The 12,330-nt window shown below is 43.4% G+C and overlaps 1 protein-coding gene across 4 annotated transcripts in view; it reads left to right on the top strand.

Moving 5' to 3' along the window:
* Nucleotides 1-12,330, top strand: part of DNAH17 (dynein axonemal heavy chain 17) — a 12,633,448-nt gene that overhangs the window by 7,885,491 nt on the left and 4,735,627 nt on the right. The window lies entirely within an intron of this gene.

Here is a 12,330-nt window from a genome sequence, read left to right as displayed (position 1 = left end):
CCCTCCCCAACACTCATAACTCTCCTTCGACCACCTTTTCTGCACCGCTTAATACCTCCGTTCCCCTCCCTGCTCTACTCCAACAGGATACCCTTCTAAAAACAAACCCCACTGCTAAAAACAATGCCTCCTGGAGCGATTTCAGTCCAGTAACAGAGTCTATGATCACTAATATCATTGTCAAACTAAAACCTTCTGCCCACTCCAAAGATCCTCTCCCCGCCCCTCTGGTTCAAGAACTTAAATCCATCACTGCCCCCATATGGACTAAAATTATCAACTCCTCTCTTTCCACTGGATGTGTCCCTGCCTCCCTTCAACTTGGTCAAATCTCGCCTATTCTCAAAAACACCACAGCTGACCCCAATGATCCTAACAACCTTCGTCCAATCTCTAACCTTCCATTCCTATCCAAAGCCCTTGAAAAATGTGTCCTATTACAACTTGAGAAACATATCGCCTCCTTCAACCTCCCTGATGTCTTCCAGTCTGGCTTTAGAAAGGGATGCAGCACAGAAACTCCTATGCTTAATATCATTGATGACATTCACCGTTCCCTTGACAAAGGAGAATCCTCAGTACTAATCCTTCTAGACCTCTCAGCTGCATTTGATACCGTCCACCACCCCACCCTTCTCAGCACTCTCAAAGATCGATTTGGTTTGGAAGGCACCGTTTACAAATGGTTCTCCTCATTCCTACAAAATAGATCTCAACAAATCAAGCTTAGCCATTTCCTCTCTAAACCTCAACCTGTCTCACTCGGCGTCCCTCAAGGATCCATCCTCTCCCCTACCCTATTCAATCTGTTCATGGAACCGCTCACCCTCATCCTCAAACATTCTAATATCAATTACCACCTCTATGCTGACGACATCCAATTATAGTACAAGATCAAATCTCACAAAGACATCCTTCACCTCAATGAGACCCTGAAAAAAATTCAAACCTGGTTCCATCTAAACCATCTCAAACTGAACCCCAAAAAAACAGAAATCATAATTTTCTCCCCCAAAAATAATTCTTTTTCCATTCAACTTTGGTTAAATGACATCAAAGCTCTAAACGGCCCTCTCTCCACCTCCAATTCAGTCAAATCCCTAGGCATCAGTATTGACCAGAATCATAATCTCATCCCTCACATTAAAAATGCATCCACAAGCGCTCTTCTCACCCTTCTCCACCTCAAGAAACTTAAACCTTTTACTCCTGCAGAAGATTTCAAACTTGTTGTTCAATCGCTGGTCCTCTCCATGATTGACTATGGCAACGCCACTTTGTCTGGCACCCCTAAAATCCATCTTGCTCCAATTAAATCTGTCCTCAGCCTTGCTGCTAGACTCATCTCTGATTGTAGAAAATTTGATCACATCTCCCCCGTCCTCAAAAATCTCAAGTGGCTCCCAATAGATGGTAGATCCACCTACAAGATTGCCTGCATCACTCACAAAGCTCTCCACCAAAACACCCCTTCCTACCTTGCAACAAAACTACACAAAGCAGGCTGCTCTAGATCCCTAAGGAGCACAAACTCCCTTGTCCTCATCCCTCCTAGACTCAAATGTCAAAAAACCCAATCCCGTGCTTTCTCTGGTAACGCTCCCACTATCTGGAACTCTATCCCAAAAGATATCCGTTGCAACCCCATCTACCCTCTCTTCAAAAAAGAACTAAAAATACTTCTTCTCAACAAATATTGGGGTATCTAATACTGACACTGTACATGTTCCAAGTATTGGGATATTTAATGTTAATGACTCCTTACCTGTTCACTCCCCTCTCCTCTCCTATGCACTCCTCCTAACTCCCCCTCTCCATACTCTTGTACTCTTACTCCCCCTCTCTTCACCCCCCCTCTCTCTCCTAACTTTCATTATCCATTTCCGTCTTAATCTCTATCTCTACTCTCTCTGCCCCTTTAGACGTGCTGGCTACACTATCATTTTGTAACTCGTTCTCGCTTAAATTTTTGTCTATTTTTGTCTATTTCATTGTTTGTTTTTCACCTGCCTTGTAAAGCGCTCTGATACTCTCGGGTCCAGTAGCACTATATAAAACCTTTGAAATAAATAAAATAAATAAATAAATAGATACATCATACCATGTCACATCACTTCTCATAATCAAATACACCTTAAAATCAAGTGGACTAATATCATAAATGCATTCTAGAACAGTGTAGACACAAAACCAATAGAGTACTAATGATATAAATGACTGTGGCCATCTTAGAACTGAAAAAGTTCAGCAAGCTGATATGATGTGAAGCTAAGCAGTGGTGTCCAACATATTATTGGTGGGCGATATTCAATATACCTAATGAATTTACGCGACCAGGACCAGGATATTGAGATCACTACCCATGGCCGATAATCCGACAGCCATCTGAAAATGGCAGAAATTCAGCACAATAATATAATATACAGCTCAAAGACCATGATGAAACCCAAACAAAAATTGTGGTGTGACAAAATTGATAATGTTACATTAATTATATTGACCCAAAAACCTCCAATTCAAGTAACCTGATATTATAAATGCATGTTAACGTAATAAAAACACAAATCCCAAAAGGCTACTTATGACACGAAAATCGGCAGCCAATTTAATGTAAAATGTAAAATATTCAAAAGGCTGGTAAGATGTAAAATTAGGAAATATTACCCAGGACGATAATATTAATATACACAATGTAAACCATATGACCTCAGGCTCCCAATAAAGCAAAATTATGATTGATTCACTAAAGTAATCTGAGACAAAATCCTAACTTTATGACTTTCGGTATTCACAAAGGGCATTTAGAAGTAGTAAAGTTAGGAATCCTAACTTTACTACTCCTAAATGCCCTTTGTGAACACCGCAAGTCGTAAAGTTAGGATTTTGTCTCAGATTACTTTTACAAATCGGGCCCATAGTGTGTATAGCGTATCACAAGGTGCCCAAAGTGAAGTCTTGCACCATCAGATTGCCCCAGCCTTCAATACATTTGAATCAGCACCATGTATATAAGTAATTGACTGAAGAAAACCATAGGTTTCAGGGACATTATAGTGAGAAATTAGCATTTAAAAAACCTTCGAAATTCACTGAAAAAAACACAGGTTTCAAGGATGTTATAGTTAGTTGGACATTTCAATAGTACAAAACCAGAGAAATTCGGCCGTTATAGTCAGCTGACTAACTATAACTCGCACCCCCACAATGCATTGCTGATGACGTCACATATTACATCGCTCATAACATGGTCAGTAACATCATTGATGACATCACTGATGACATCTCAAATGACATCCTTGATGTTATAGTTAGTCAAATAACTATAACGGCCGAATTTCTCTGGTTTTGTATGAGTGAAATGTCCAACTAACTAGAACGTCCCTAAAACCTGTGGTTTTTTCAATAAATTTTGAAGTTTTTTAAATGCTAATTTCTAACTATTACATCCCTAAAACCTATGTTTTTTTCAGTGAATTTCTAAGGCTTTTTAAATGCTAATTTCTAGCTATAATGTCCCTGAAACCTATGGTTTTTTAGTGAATTTCTACGGTTTTATAAATGGTAATTTCTAACTATAACGTCCCTGAAACCTATGGTTTTTTCAGTGAATTTCAAAGGTTTTTAAATGCTAATTTGTTACTATAATGTCCCAAAAGTATTTTTTTCCTATTTTTTTATTGTTATAAAGATAATGTATTCTTTTCTGATTCTTAAGAAGTAAATATACATAAAAATAATTTTTTATAAGAAAGTGGATTTGCGCACTAACGTGTATACCTGTCTCGATCGGTGTGCGAATCCAAGTCGCCATATTTGTAAAGTCGTGTAGGATGCACGTTTCGTAAGTGATGGGTTCGCTTGTACTACTACCTCACGTAACGTTACATAGATAGTTGCGAAGGTCACGCTGGCTGCATGACTCCGCCCCAAAATTTTAAGTTTTAAAACTATATATATATGTTTTATCTGTATATTAAAGCAAGAGATTATTTAATTTATTTATAAAAATCATAAATGTGTCATCAGAATAAAGATACATTATTCTCATATATATTTTTGGGAATTCGCGACGGGTGCACGCTGTGTGCGTGCTCCGTGCGCGAATCCATGTGGCTTAAAAAAATATATATTTCATTGTTTGAGACCCTTTTCATTCTAGAAGTTACAAGACCCCACCCAATTTTGTCATTCCTTGAAGAACCTTGGCAGGAGACATACCTGTTGTGCTTTTTTGCTCTTGTTCATATTTTTTTGGTGTTTTTAGCACCAAGTTTGGAAATATGGCATCTTCAACTGCAGCAGTGGACCTTCATGAAGAAGATGAAGATTTAGAGGAACCTCCACGTAAAAAAAAAGAAAGTGTTGTCTGGGCATTTTTTACTTTCCCGGAGTGTGAGAAGGAGGTTAACGCCTGCACGGTGACCTGTAACATCTGTCACCACATTTTATCAAGGGGTTCTTGCAGTACTTCTTCACTGCTAATACATCTTCAAACCACCCACCCTTGGCAGCTGGCCCGAGAGCAGAGAAAGAGGGAGATTAAACAAGCCCACCAGGATGACCAGCAACCAGGGCCGCACATCTTCCGGTACTGGCTCTTCCAACAGAGGACCTGACATAAGGCCTGAAATCTCTGGTCTTGAAAAGAGTTGCATCAGATGCAAGAAGATTTTGTGCTACAGGGAGCAGTCTATTGATGCCATCGTTTTTGTTTTATTTGCAAATGTTGTGACACCAGTTGTGTCACTTTTTCCTGTTGTTTATTTTATTTTTATTTTGTTAAACACCATTTAAAAAAAAAAGAGTTTAAAAATACTAAAAATATAAAATAAAAAAGAAGAAAAAAAACATTTTTTGTTAGAGCCACCTATTCTGTTAAAAAAAGAGAAATTTGTATGTGTTATATGAAGAAGTGTGTGTATAATATGTGCATAATTACATGGGTGCATAGGTACTGTGTGGATGACTGGAGAACTGCAAGGATAGTCTCTGAGTGATTGGAAGAGTACATGGGTAGTCCTTCGGTGATTTCATGAGTGCATGGGTAGTGCCTGGGTGACTTTATAAGTGCTTGGGTAGTGGGAGAGTGATTGCATGAGTGCTTACGTAGTGCATTGATGATTGCATGAGTGCATGGGTAATGCCTGGGTGATTGCATGAGTACAGGGGAAGTTCTTGAGTGATTGAAAGAGTGCATGGGTAGTGCCTGGGTGATTGCATGAGTGCATCAGTAGTACATAGGTGCTTTCATGAGTGCATGGGTAATGCCTATGTCATTGCATGAGTGCATGCAAAGTGCCTGGCTGATTGCAGGAGTGCATGGCTACTGGCTGGGTAATTGAAGGACTGAATGAGTAATGACTGGGTGATTAGAGAAGTGCACGGGTAGTGGTTGGGTGACTGGAGCAGTGCATGGGTAGTGCCTGGGTTATTGCATGAATGGATGAATAGTGCCTGAGTGATTGGAGGAGTGCATGGGTAATGCCTGGGTGATTGCATGAGTGCATGGGTAATGCCTGAGTGATTGGAAAAGTGCATGGGTAGTTTCTGGGTGATTACATGATTGCATGGGTAGTGCCTGGATGATTGGAGCAGTACAAGCGTAGTGCATGATGTTTTTATAAGTGCCTGGCTAGTGACTGGTTGATTGGAGGAGTGCATGGGTAATTGGAGCAGTGAATAAATAGTGCCTGAGTTATTGCATGAGTCGATGAGTAGTGGCTGGATCATTGGAGGAGTTCAAGGATAGCGCATGGTGATTTTATAAGTACATGGGTAGTGACTGGGTGATTGGAAGAGTCCATGTCTACTGGCTGGGTAATTGAAGGAGTGAATGAGTAGTGTGTGGGTGATTAGAAGAATGCATGGGTAGTGCATAGTTGATTGGATCAGTACATGAGTAGTGCCTGGGTTATTTCATGAGTGGATGAGTAGTGCCTGAGTGATTGGAGGAGTGCAATGGTAGTGCTTGGGTGATTTTATAACTGCTTGGTTAATGCCTCAGTGATTGGATGAGTGCAGAGGTAATGTATGGAAAATTGGAAGATTACATGAGTAATGCTTGACTGATTGCATTAGTTTATTGGTAATGTGTGCATGATTGAATGAGTGTATGGGTTGTGCCAAGTTGATTACAAGAGTGGAAGAGTAGTGTGTGGTGATTTTATATGTGCTTGGGTATTGGTTGAGTTATTGGATAAGTCTATGGTTACTAGCTAGTTGATTGCAGAAGTGCATGGGTAGGGCATGGCGTATGGCAGCAGTGCATAGGTAATGCCTGCGCAATTGTATCAGTGGATGAGTAGTGCCTGGGTGATTGGAGGAGTGCTTTTGTAATGCTTCGGTGATTTTGTAAATGCATGGGTAATGCTTGGGTGATTGCATGAGTTTACAGGTAATATGTGGATAATTGCATTAGTGTATAAGTAGTGCCTGGGTGATTGTATGAATGCATTGTTAGTGCCTGGGTGGTAGGAGGAGTGCATGGGTAGTGCCTGGGTGCTTTAATAAGTGCTTGGATAGTGGTGGAGTGATTGCATGAGTGCTTGGGTACTAACTGGGTGATTGGAGGATTGTATGGGTACTGCATGGGTATTTGTATGAGTACATGGGTAGTTCCTTGGCGATTGGAAGAGTGCATGGATAGTGCCTGGGGGATTGCATTTGTGCATGGGCAGTGCCTGGGGGATTGTATGAGTGGATGTATAGTGCCTGGGTGATTGGGGAAGTGCATGGCTATTGGCTGGGTAATTGAAGGAGTGAATGAGTAGTGTCTGGGTGATTAGAGAAGTGCACAGGTAGTGCATGGGTGATTGGAGCAGTGCATGGGTAGTACCTGGGTTATTGCATGAGTGGATGAGTAGTGCCTGAGTGATCGGAGGAGTGCACGAGTAGTGCCTGGGTGATTAAAAAAATGAATGGGTGGGGCATGGTTGATACCAGCAATATATAGATACTGTCTGTGTTATTGCATGAGTGGATTGAGGTAACGGGTTTTTAGGAACCCGTTTGGTGCCAGGGGATAACACCCGAAGACCTCTGAGTTCTCCCTGTTCCAGACCACAGAAACACGGAGTCTTCTAGTCGAGTCAGAGATCGAGTTTTATTGATAGCTAACAAGTAACAGGTGTCCTAGAAGCACGACAAACATGGGTCATGTGTTCTCAGGAGACTGTTCGTTTTTACAGAACCAGCCTTCTCCTTATATACAGAAATAATAGCTGCAAGCAAGAATTCTTGAGTTTATGATATGGCTATACACATATTTCTACAATAATACAAAAGAGCGAAGTCATGTAGGCAAGCCCGTATTTTAGATGTCCAATGCGTGATAGATTACTCAGCCAAGCCCGGAACTCCCATCAGATATCGATGAAACCCCAATAAAGGAAGGCACCTCCTAGTCATAAAACTGGCCATAAACAGGGAACAGGACAGGTGTGTGTTTGTAGAAAGCATGATTTGTATGTAGTGAATGGTTTGAGGAATGTTATGTATCGATGCTATCGCATTTGGCCACTGGGCGAGGGGCTGCCCAGACAGGTTTGGCTAAAGGCGATGGAGTCAGTTGGGACAGGTCAGGGGGAAGTCAGGGAAGGAGGACGTGTCCTTTTAGATCAAGCTCGACCTTTAATTGACTTATCATGAGGGCAAGACGTAAGATGGATGCCGTTCACAAAATGGAGTCTAAGGGGTCGGGACGGAAACTATGATTTGGGGGTGTTGGCGACCCTCGATTATGACGCAAATGTATGGGAATGATGCCCTAATCATTATCGGTTCGCTGATACCAAATTCGTCATGGTACGTTGATATTTTGTGACACAGGTATTGGACCTCGATATCGGGATGACAACAGGGTCCAGATTTTCAGAACCACAGACCCTCCTTTTGCCCTTATGTAAGGCAATAAATCATATTAATCTGAGTCCAAATCCGTATGAAGGAATTCGTGGAGATGCTGCTGTAGCATCATTCTGTTGCTCAGTTCGTCTCTTGACACAGGCTTCCGTACACATGACGTAGCACAGAGGCCACATAGTGCAGGAGCGCACTGTATACACAGGCAGAACATAAACAGAAGTGCTAAGATCATCCCAATGAAGATCAGTGTTTTCCATCCCCATGCAGTGATCAGTTCCCAGAACCACCCTAGTAAGGACCAATCCCCTTTCTCAACGTGAAGGGAACCAGATATTTCGTGTAGTTTAGAGATGGCCTGGTATACTGTCGGCGCATTATCAGGGATGAATATGCAACAACTGGATTGGATGACTCTACACACACCACCACGATCGGCGAGTATGATATCTAGGGCAACTCGGTTCTGAAGGGTCATAAGTCGATCCGACTGAAGTTCGGTCGTCAAATTTCCAAGGGCTCCGGCCGTTGTAGTCACGGCGGATTCAGCTATCCTCGATAACTGGCGAATATTCCTGCTGTTTACCATAGGCCCCCAAAATGGCAGAAAACCCTTTGCGAAGTCAGTGAATTCCTGACCCGCTGTGTCGTCTTTACTCACGACACCTCTAGCTGTCCTTGTCCAATGGTAATATGCTCTGGCCGTGTAGGTGGGAGGCAGCAGAAATGCGATCAAGCATGTACCTGAGAAGTCAGGGGGCAACCACGTGTAAGCTTGGTCATGGCAGGCGAAGTACGTGCCTTTGGCTGCTAATAATATAGGGGAAGTTCGGGAAGCGAACACATATGTTTCCGCGCATATACTCTTTCCTAATTGAGCTTTGGGATCCCTGCCGATACCCTGTAAACATAAGTGACCTCGGTTGGGTACTATCCAAACTGGGCGGGATTTCTTTGCTGTCTGGCTCCTACTCAGGTAAACCCCATATTTGGTTACGTTCCAACGAGTGTACGGAGTGAGTTCATCTTTGGGAATCGTAAGATAGGTGTCGAACTCTCTACTCATATTTCTTATCCCTGCTATTAGTGCCTTGTTACTGGAATCACTTTCAGTGGAACGTGTCGGGTATGGTTCTAGGGCGAATAGGAACATAGTCTGGAAAGCCCACAGAGAACCATAATAACTGAAAGGCAGGATGAAGTATGGGATACCCTTATCCGTCGTGTGGGGCATGAGTCCACATATCCAACAGTTCGATGTGTTCATGATGGACTGGTATTGGTGTAGGAGTTGAATAAATGAGTTATTTACAAATTCGAGTCTTCTGGCAGATTCGTGTTCAGGTAGAGGGTGAAAGTAGTGTGGAGAGATAGTAGGAGGAGGCTGTGGCTGGGTGTCATTTGAAAAGGTAACTTGGAATACGAATAGAGTATAACCAGTCAAAAACATCGTTATGCTACACAACATTAAAATACATGTTATCAGAAACTTTCTTTTGGCCAGTACAGTGCATAATTGTCTTTCAAAGTTTGGGAGTCTGGTAGGTCTCTTTACCCTAGGAAACTCCATCCTCTAGTTGCTGCCCGCGGCGGTAGATTGATTCTGCCAGGGAGCGTGCTCTGCTCAGTCCGGGGTAACTCCCGTGGACCAACCAGAACCGTGGACCTAAAACTTCCCAGTTGCACTCCCCAGACTTCAACCGCGACCCTAGCAGCAGAACCGGATGGCGGTTCGAAAATAAAAAATGAGCAAGTTTCCTGGGACGAGAGAGCTGAAAAATCAAAAAATAGTTCTTGGGGGAGGGAAATTCACATTAGTTTTATTAGTCTCTTTGTCTAGACCTAAGGTTGTATCGTCGCTTCCCAGGTATGGTGTGGTCTTCAAACAATGTCTCAGGTTCGGTAGTGTCCAACTGCATAGACGGTGGCACAAGTCCTTGTAAAATACGATCACTCTCCTTTTCGGTACCAGTTTCTTTTAAACGTGCATCGCTGAAAGGGATGAAGCGAGGTATGGATTCTGTCTCGGAGTCGGCAATTCCTTCATTGACCCACCGGTCGTATGGAAGGGGCAGAGGGACCCGTTTGCAATGGGTCCCGTGCACCCAGTTCTTTTTGCCGTCCACCCGAACCGCTGACCTCGTGGAAAGAAGTACCAGGTAAGGTCCGGTCCACCTCGGCTGTCCGTTGTTGGTGCGCTGGAAGTTCCGCACCAAGACCCACGTGCCGGGTGTGATGGAGTGACCTGGATCGTCAGAGGCTGGTGGAGAGGAACTGTGAACCTGTTGGTGTAAAACACGCAATTTAGTTGTCAATTCGCACAAATAGTCAAGCAGTACGGGGTGCTCTATTTCGCTAAGTTTCTTTGGTCTTGGCACGCCCCAGACGTTGGCTGGGCGGCCGAACACTATCTCGTGCGGGCTAAGTCCTAATCTGGAATGGGCAGTCATCCTAGTTGACAAGAGTGCTAGGGGCAAGGCGTCGGGCCATTTAAGACCTGTACTGGCTTGGATCTTGGCTAATTTGAGCTTTAAAGTGCCGTTGTAGCACTCTACCAATCCAGCTGATTGGGGGTGATTCGCAGAGTGGAATTTTTGCTGTATGCCTAAACATTCACACACTCTCTTCATCACGCGTCCTACGAATTCACTTCCATTATCACTCCAGACAATTCTAGGCATGCCAAACCTCGGGAAGAACTCTTTGACAAGGGCTTTGGCGGTTGACAGGGCAGTATTGTCTTTAAGGGGGTACGCTTCCACCCACCTGGAGAAAGCACAAACAACAACGAGCACATACTTCAGATTGTTGCATCTCTCCAGGTGAATGAAATCGAGCTGCAAAACCTCGAACGGATACGTTGGAGGCGCAAAATGACCAGCTGGAGTTGGGGTTCCCCTACCGGGATTGTACTTCAAACACACCATACAGTTTCTGACCACATTCTCTGCATATTTCGGGATGTTGCTATTTTGCCATACTGGGGCCAATACTTTACAGATTCCTCTCGAACTGATGTGTGCAAATCCGTGAGCCATTGTTACTACTGCAAGTACATAGGCGTTAGGCAATAACCATCGCTGGTGTTCTGACAATTCGACCCAACAACCATTCGTATCTAATCTACCCTTACTTTCTCTCCATTCATTCACCTCTTTCTCAGTTGCCTCGGCTTGTATAGATTTCACGCTTTCAATGGTGTCCTCACACATTCCTACATCAGTAATCCATCTAGCGGGACCTACAACATACATCCGACTCATTGTGTTCCTTGCAGTCTCTTTCGCAACCTCGTCTGCAAATGCATTCCCGCGGCCAACATCATCCTGAATCTTTTTGTGTGCACTACATTTTATAATGGCAACTTGTAGTGGCAAGGTTAGTGACTGGAGGAGCTCATTAACTAGTTGACCATGTTGTATCTTTGCACCATGTGACGTAAGAAACCCACGTTCACGCCACAATCTCCCAAAACTGTGAGCCACACCAAAGGCGTATTGTCTGTCAGTGTACACATTCACTCGTTTTCCTTTCGCTAACACACATGCTCTGGTAAGCGCAATTAGCTCTGCAGCTTGTGCAGAATTATGGGAAATGCACGCAGTCTCTATAATGGTATGTAATGTCGTTACGGCATATGCTGCAGTCGTATCACCATTCGGCAGCTTGAAACATGAACCATCAACCCATAAAGTATCATTGCATTCAGGAAGGGGAGTGTCCTGTAAGTCTACTCTCCCTTTTGTCTCTTCTTCTGACCTAAAGCAGCAGTCATGTTTATCAATCTCGTCTGTTCCTGTCGGAATGGGTAATAACGTTGCGGGATTCAGTGTATCGCACCTCTTTATGTGGATGTGACTTGCTAGCAACGTAAGTTCGTAACTGGATAGTCGAGCGCTAGTAAGGTGTTGTGTCTTCGTCCTGTTTAGTAAAATGTCTACTGCATGCGGAACCATAACGATCAGAGTATTATTCATGACTAATCCAGCGGACTGTCGGATGCAGACAGCTGCTGCGGCGGTAGCCCTCAGACAACTTGGTAGGGCTTTAGCCACAGGGTCTAGAGTTGCCGAAAAATACGCGCATGGGCGCTGTCTGTCCCCAAAATGTTGTGTTAAAACTGATAATGCACAACCTTCCTTCCCGTGGACATATAATGTAAAAGGCTTACTGTAGTTGGGGTTTCCCAACACAGGAGCCGAACATAATGCATCACGCAACTTGTGAAAACTCGTCTGGCAATCTTCAGACCAAGGCATAGGATTTGGCGTGTCTTTACAGAGTAGTGCCAGCAAGGGTTTAGCTAGTAGTGAGAAATTCGGTATCCATTGTCTACAGTACGATGTAATGCCCAAGAAAGCTCGAACCTCTCTCTGTGTCCTTGGGGCACTTAGTTCTGCGATTGCCTGTATTCTTTCTGGTGTCAGTCTCCTTCCCTCCTTCGACAAGATGTGACCTAAGTAGGTTACT

The sequence above is a fragment of the Lissotriton helveticus genome, chromosome 7 (genome assembly GCF_964261635.1).
Source record: "Lissotriton helveticus chromosome 7, aLisHel1.1, whole genome shotgun sequence".
NCBI lineage: Eukaryota > Metazoa > Chordata > Amphibia > Caudata > Salamandridae > Lissotriton > Lissotriton helveticus.
The sequence above is the reverse complement of the archived record's forward strand: the minus strand, read 5'-3'. Positions and strand labels throughout refer to the sequence as shown.